The sequence below is a fragment of the Cucumis sativus genome, unplaced genomic scaffold (assembly GCF_000004075.3).
Source record: "Cucumis sativus cultivar 9930 unplaced genomic scaffold, Cucumber_9930_V3 scaffold141, whole genome shotgun sequence".
NCBI classification, from domain to species: Eukaryota; Viridiplantae; Streptophyta; class Magnoliopsida; order Cucurbitales; family Cucurbitaceae; genus Cucumis; species Cucumis sativus.
Genome location: NW_022279542.1, coordinates 21,086 through 29,203, shown reverse-complemented (window position 1 = coordinate 29,203; position 8,118 = coordinate 21,086). Strand labels below are relative to the sequence as shown.

Sequence of the window (8,118 nt, the reverse complement as noted above, 5' to 3'; positions counted from 1 at the left end):
TCCCTTTGCTTCAATTTGTCGATGATACTCTTCTCTTTTGTAAGTATGATGTGAAGATGGTCCTTAAACTTTAAAACGTCATTAGATTATTCGAATGGTGTTCGGGCAGAAAGTAAACTGGGAAAAATCAGCCCTTAGCGGCATTAATGTGGGAGAGGAAGATTTGTTTCAAACAGCAAATCTGATAGGGTGCAAGGTAGAAAAGCTTCTGATTATATATTTAGGTCTCCCTTTGGGAGGCTACCCTCGACAAAAGTCTTTTTGGCAACCAGTCATTGATCGAATTCACAAGAAACTTGAAAGGTGGAAAAGATATAACATCTCTAGAGGCGGAAGACAAACGTTATGCAACTCAGTTCTGGTTAGCCCTCCTACATACTACCTACTTTATTTTCTATACCTGAAAATGTGGCTGCCTCTTTGTTAAAGTGAGTTTTTTGAGTGAAGGAAAAGGTCTGCAATACTCCTTGAAAGACAGGGGAAGCAGAAGATTGGTGTTCTATATTCTGGTTTGCTTATTAGTACTTTGTTGTTCGGAATTTTGGATTAGGAGGTTTTCTTTGTTTGATGTTTGTGAATTATATGTAACGTGACTCATTTTCTGAGGTTCACGGTTTGCTTATGTTGTAAGTTGTGTTTGATTATCAATATAATAAAACACTACATCAGTGTTCTATCAGGATGTCATCCTTGGAATGCAATGGCTGCACACGTTGGGGTAACTGAAGTGGATTGGCGGAAACTCACTTTAACTTTCATACAAAATGAAAAGAATGTTGTGAAAAAAGTACTTCAAGACCCAACATGTCAATCAAATGTGTTTAAAACTTAGTTTCAAACCAACCTAAAACGAGTTCAAAACGTGTCTAAGTATCACTTTAACTTTCAAAACGACCTAAAAAAGCTTACGTGTAGGTTCGTAACTCATAACCTACGAAAAAAGTTCAAATATTGTGAAAAAGCACTACAAGACCCAAAATGGCAACCAAGTGTGTAAGTGCAACAAACTTAGTTCAAACCAACCTAAAACGTGCTCAAAACGTGTCTAGGTATTACTTGAGTTTTCAAAACAACCTAGCAAATCATAAGTGTAAGTTCGTAACTCATAATCTACCAAAAGGTTGAAAAAAGCATTTCAAGACCAAAAATGACAACCAAGTGCAACAAACTCAATCTAACCTAAAATGAATTCAAAACGTGTGTAAGTATCACTTGAATTTTCAAAACGACCAAGTAATGCTTAAGTGTAAGTTTGTAACTCACAACCTACCAAAATTTCAAAAAGTGTGAAAAAAGTACTTCAAGACCCAACATGTCAATCAAATGTGTTTAAAACTTAGTTTCAAACCAACCTAAAACGAGTTCAAAACGTGTCTAAGTATCACTTTAACTTTCAAAACGACCTAAAAAAGCTTACGTGTAGGTTCGTAACTCATAACCTACGAATGGTGAGAATGCTAAGTAGGTGTCAACATAGATGAGATGCCCGAGTGCACTCACTGATCCTAGGGCTTTTGTATTACCTTTTGTCTTGTCTATTCATTTTCAGCTTAACGAAGAGGCTCCTTTCCTACTTCAAAAAAAAAAAAAAAGGTAAATGTGTGATTCTTATAAAGTAAATTATCCTACAGATTAAAAGTTTTAACTTAGACTATTCCAAGTGCTTCACCAAATCTTAAATATTTGAACCAACAGCACCAACTTTGCACAACACAGCAATGTAAAACACATTAACTACTTTCTCTTTTATGCACATTATATATCAAATAAAAATATTACAAGGGAAAAAATGGAAAAAAAGAACATACTAACAACGATAAAATATAATAAGCTTCAATCGAAGAGAGAAGGTTTGAAGAACATAATTCAAAGGCTCCCAAAATCATATCATAATTAGAAAGCCAATACCAACACCAATTCAAAGAGAACACCTAATCTACCATACAAAAGTCTAAATATAACTTTTTTTTTAATCTTGTGTTTTAGTGTATGATGCAAGTGAAGCAAAACAACATTACAATATAAGATCTTTTTACCCTGATATTTAATAATCAACTAAGAAAAATTTGCATTCAAAGTTGACCAAGAATCCAAGACCTTCAATAGGCAAAGATAATATTCTCAACATGGTAATTGGATGTGTTCCCTTTAGCATAGTATCTTAAATAATCACTTTTTGTTATTTGAGAAAAACTCCATTTTCTCTTATTAATGAAAAATGACTTGATAATAGGTAAGTATAATTTAATAGAAATTCTAACTAAAGAGAACTAATTATAAAAGGAAATAACGTCTAAAAAGAATAATTAAAAAAATAACTAAGGCAACTATACAATACAAATCTACACTTTGTAATCACAACTTTTGATCTTCCTTGTATGGAGTAACATTTTAAAGAGGCCGAACTAAGATAGATCTAAGCAAAAACTTCATTGATGGCCTAAGAAAGATGGATGGAAACCTTATACTGATACAGATAACAAACCTTTTCAATTGAGGTTTAGATGCAAAACATGCAATATAGTTCAACATTATTTCGCCAAAGTTAGTCATTAAAATCAAGCGAATCATAAAACAGAAAAAGAATGTAGATTTAAGAGGACTATGTAATATATCAACTAGGAATGAAATAGGCAAAGATAAAAGCAAGTATTAAGAACAAAACAAAGCATAACAAAAGAGGAAGGCCAGCTTACTATTCAAAAAAGCAAAGGAGTTCCACATCACTTGCAAGATAGCCTATGGAACATTGCTATAGAACTATCTTGGGAACTTTGGCAGAGTTGTGTTTGGAAATTACAATGATGTTTAGCAAAGGTGTTTACAATAATAAAACTATAACATAAATGTTTCATAGTGTTGGAAGAAATTATAGCAATTCATTGCAAATAAGATGCAGTACCTTGATTTTATGGTTAAATTTTTTTTTCTTTTTAAGCTCTTATTTAGAAGGGATTCACCTGTTACAAGTTGAAATGTGAGTTGGAAAAATTGGACAAGAAGTTATAACCTTACAAGAAAATGATCCTTATAGAAAGAACTAACTTGATTCAAGCAAAATATCTTCAAGAACAAAATTGCAATTACACGAACACTTATTAACACAAATAAACAAATGAGAAAACAAATTCTTATTAGTAAAACACATGTAGCCAATAAAAAATGCAAATCAGACTATTGAGTACAATGAAATACAACATGGTAACAAGAAAGAGATGCAACATATACATAAACATACAAATCAGAAAAGAAGTTGATTCCTGACAACAAAGTAAAATAAATACAAAGCATAATAAATTTCTATGACCATTAGGACTCTGTAGAGAAATGCCTACTTTGGACATAAGCATTTCATCAAATTCCATCTAAAGCGGAGAGGTTGCCCATGCAAGCTCTAATACCAGGCAATCTCGACGCGCATTTTACTTAACCTAAGCATCTGGCTTGACTCCCTCTTTTTTTTCTCGCTCCCTCTCTACAGGCTGCCATGCTGGGTGAAGAACTCTAAGTACCTACTAGGCGGGGGTCGGGTTTTGCTTAGGCAAGAAAAGCGGAGAGGATCCCCACGAAAATTCTGAAACCGGGGGATCTCGGCGCGCATTTTACTTGACCTAAGCGGCTGGCTTGGCTCCCTCTTTTGTTTCTCGCTCCCTCTCACAGGCTGCCATGCTGGGTGAAGAACTCTAAGTACCTACTGCGGAGGTCGGGTTTTGCTTAGGCAAGAAAAGCGGAGAGGATCCCCACGAAAATTCTGAAACCGGGGATCTCGGCGCGCATTTTACTTGACCTAAGCGGCTGGCTTGGCGCCCTCTTTTTTTCTCTCTACCTCTCTAGGCGGGATCGGTTTTGCTTAGGCAAGAAAAGCGGAGAGGATCCCCACGAAAATTCTGAAACCGGGGGATCTCGGCGCGCATTTTACTTGACCTAAGCGGCTGGCTTGGCTCCCTCTTTTTTTTCTCTCTACCTCTCTAGGCGGGATCGGGTTTTGCTTAGGCAAGAAAAGCGGAGAGGATCCCCACGAAAATTCTGAAACCGGGGGATCTCGGCGCGCATTTTACTTGACCTAAGCGGCTGGCTTGGCTCCCTCTTTTTTTCTCTCTACCTCTCTAGGCGGGATCGGTTTTGCTTAGGCAAGAAAAGCGGAGAGGATCCCACGAAAATTCATAAACCGGGGGATCTCGGCGCGCATTTTACTTGACCTAAGCGGCTGGCTTGGCGCCCTCTTTTTTTTCTCTCTACCTCTCTAGGCGGGATCGGGTTTTGCTTAGGCAAGAAAAGCGAAGAGGATCCCCACGAAAATTCTGAAACCGGGGGATCTCGGCGCGCATTTTACTTGACCTAAGCGGCTGGCTTGGCTCCCTCTTTTTTTCTCTCTACCTCTCTAGGCGGGATCAGGTTTTGCTTAGGCAAGAAAAGCGGAGAGGATCCCACGAAAATTCTGAAACCGGGGATCTCGGCGCGCATTTTTCTTGACCTAAGCGGCTGGCTTGGCTCCCTCTTTTTTTTCTCTCTACCTCTCTAGGCGGGATCGGGTTTTGCTTAGGCAAGAAAAGCGGAGAGGATCCCCACGAAAATTCTGAAACCCGGGGATCTCGACGCGCATTTTACTTGACCTAAGCGGCTGGCTTGGCGCCCTCTTTTTTTCTCTCTACCTCTCTAGGCGGGATCGGGTTTTGCTTAGGCAAGAAAAGCGGAGAGGACCCCACGAAAATTCTGAAACCGGGTGATCTCGGCGCGCATTTTACTTGACCTAAGCGGCTGGCTTGGCTCCCTCTTTTTTTTCTCTCTACTCTCTAGGCGGATCGGTTTTGCTTAGGCAAGAAAAGCGGAGAGGATCCCCACGAAAATTCTGAAACCGGGGGATCTCGGCGCGCATTTTACTTGACCTAAGCGGCTGGCCTTGCTCCCTCTTTTTTTTCTCTCTACCTCTCTAGGCGGGATCGGTTTTGCTTAGGCAAGAAAAGCGGAGAGGATCGCCACGAAAATTCTGAAACCGGGGGATCTCGGCGCGCATTTTACTTGACCTAAGCGGCTGGCCTTGCTCCCTCTTTTTTTTCTCTCTACCTCTCTAGGCGGGATCGGGTTTTGCTTAGGCAAGAAAAGCGGAGAGGATCCCACGAAAATTCTGAAACCGGGGATCTCGGCGCGCGTTTTACTTGACCTAAGCGGCTGGCTTGGCTCCCTCTTTTTTTCTCGCTCCCTCTCACAGCTGCCATGTTGGGTGAAAAACTCTAAGGACCTACTAGGCAGGGTGGGGTTTTGCAACCCTTAGCAGCTTGGTCGTATTGTTTTGTTTTTATCGCTGTTATGTGGGTGAAGAACTCTAAGATCTTGCCGACTTTGCTTTCTATCTGACCTAACAATCATATTTTGCTTTCAAACAATCTTATACAAATGTTTATGGCCAAAAGAGGGATTTAAAATTAATATAAAAAAGGCATTAGAATATGGCAAAAAAGGGGATTAAAAGTGAGATAAAAAAGACAACCGACATATTATTATGTACATAATTCAAATATTCAGAAATGAACCAAGTGTTCTACTCATTTCTAAGCTATCAATATATGCATTTTCAACATATGTAACATATTCAAATAAAAAATACAATCACAAATCGAGCTCCGTTCTCATGGTAGGCATACATGCTTTTTTATGCTAAAAATCGAAGTAGACATGGTACTTATTCTAAGCATAGAGCATTGCAAAAGTTTCTAAATTTTGACATTTTTAGCAAAATTTGCAAAATGAAAATTTCCCAAAGGACATGGAATGTGCAAGGCTACAACTCCACCCCCACTTAAAAATTTGCATTGTCCTCAAAGCATTTTAAGCAAGATTCTACGGATGGAAAGAAAAAAAGAAAAAGGAGAACAGAAGACCTCCCTTGTAACCTAGTTTCTTCATGGAAGCTTGCTTGCAAAGATCCCAAGTTTGGTTATATTTCATTTTCCTTTATTCCTACAAAAAGAAAACAAGAATTTCCATCGAATTTTATTAAAAAGGTTAAACTAAAAATTTTAGTAAAATGTGCAGAATTGTTTAAGCTCGGTTGCATTTTCTAAGCATCACTTGAATTATTAAAACGACCTAACAAATATTCAATACAAGTTCGTAATTCATAACCTACCAAAAAGTTCAAAAAGATTGTTGTAGGTGTCCACCAAACCTTTTTGTAAATTACATACATCAATAAACTTACTTCTTATGGGGGGGGAAGAAACTATGTTTTAGGGACAGATGGCTCTAAAGCACACAAACACTCTCCATCTCACTCTCTATCTGCGCCTGTATCTAATTTAATCCAGCATTCATTTTGGGTATTGTAGGTTCATATTAAAAAATAGTCATTCATGTCGTGATGCAAAGGCCCTTTTTATGTATCTAGAACTAAAATCACGAAAATCATCGTGGACATGCAGCACAACAAACTGAATATCCATGGGAAGCCTTTGCTAACAAAATGGTTGACAATAATTACTCAGACAAGAGAGGATGACTATAATTAATTAACAGAAGTACAATCAATATAGGTGCACAACCACCAAGCCCCCAACAAAAAGAACAATAAACTTCAATAACAAAAGAAAGGTAGTATCAAGACTATCCTTACCTTGTTATCGAAGAAGATACCTTGGCTCTAGTAAGCCCGATGCTCTGCCTTACAACATTCAATTACCTCAGTACTGTAGTGTTTCTTCAAAGTTTGGGAATCTACCTAAAACATAAAAATATATATTACAACTTGAAAACCTCCATGTCAGAAACTTTACTTTAATTATCAAACCAGATGCTATGCAAGAATTAGTTAGCAGAAACACAACATAAATAGTAATGATATTCTTTGGGGAGGGGATAAAAGCATCTTTCATCTTAGAAATAAGCTTAGCAGTTAGCACTAACCTTTATATAAGAAGTTAACACCGGTTTGATTACTTCATAAACTTCAGCTACGAAATCTGGTAAAGAGAAAGACCTAATCCATAATGTTAAAGAGGAAAAGACCAAGTCAGATTCTTTTATTCAAACAGGTTAGTATCACATCTCCAAAGGAAAAAACTTACGGACCTCTACGACGAATTTCCTTGAATGATGTAGCAGCACCTTGTTCTTGAAACACAGTTTCATTTATGCTGTGAAAAATAAGATTGATAAATAAAACTTTCGGCTACAATTAGCCACATAAACATAAAGTTGTGACAGAAAACAAAAGCTAACAGATAATTAACTATACAGTTTGTAGGCAAAATACCAAATAGCCCATAATCAAGATCACAACTGAAGCAAACAATAATGTGTAGTTTATCATTTCCAACCAAATAAGGTCAAATGGCAAATAATATGTCCTTTCACATAAATATTTACTCCTGAATTTTTGGAAGGATAATGTATCGCTTCTCTCCACGTTTCACAAAAGTTCTTTTACATATTCCTATTGAAGAATCTCATTTGAGCATTTTATGGTCAATTTGACTTGAAAGAAACGGCAGAACTTTCAATAAGAAAGAAGCAAGATGCCCAGTTTTTTTTAGCTGCTGTTTTCTTCTTTTTTTTTCTTTAACTTGCTGTAAATTGGAGATGTTTTCCATAACTACTGTGGCTTATAATATGTCCTTTCACATAAATATTTACTACTCCTGAATTTTTTGAAGGATAATGTTATCGCTTCTCTCCCACGTTTCAAAAAAATTCTTTTACATATTATATTTTTTTTACATATTCCTATTGAAAAATCTCATTTGAGCATTTTATGGTCAATTTGACTTGAAAGAAACGGCAGAACTTTCAATAAGAAAGAAGCAAGATGCCCAGTTTTTTTTAATGCTGTTTTTCTCTTCTTTTTTTTCTTTAACTTGCTGTAAATTGGAGATTTTTTCCATAACTACTGTGGCTTATGTAATTTACCTTCTCCTAAATGCAACCACAAATCAAACAAACTAGATGAATAAAATTTACACCACAGAAATCCATCCTATGAAGACTACACGGAGAAAGATGCGATAAGGATAAAGCATAGGAAGAGCAAATACCCCATGGAAGTAAATTGATAAAAAATACTTTGTCTTGAGAGTAATATATCCCGAACCAATTTTCTGCCAGCCATTAAGATTTACCCACTGC

At 37.1% G+C, this 8,118-nt stretch overlaps 1 long non-coding RNA gene across 1 annotated transcript; it reads right to left on the bottom strand.

Moving 5' to 3' along the window:
• Window positions 1-5,903: 5,903 nt before the first annotated feature.
• LOC116405673 lies at window positions 5,904-7,194 on the bottom strand. Its single transcript, XR_004218766.1, has 4 exons — window positions 7,066-7,194; window positions 6,901-6,973; window positions 6,611-6,715; window positions 5,904-5,958 (listed from the first exon to the last, which is right to left on the bottom strand). It is a non-coding gene; the product is annotated as an uncharacterized LOC116405673 (long non-coding RNA).
• Window positions 7,195-8,118: the final 924 nt, after the last annotated feature.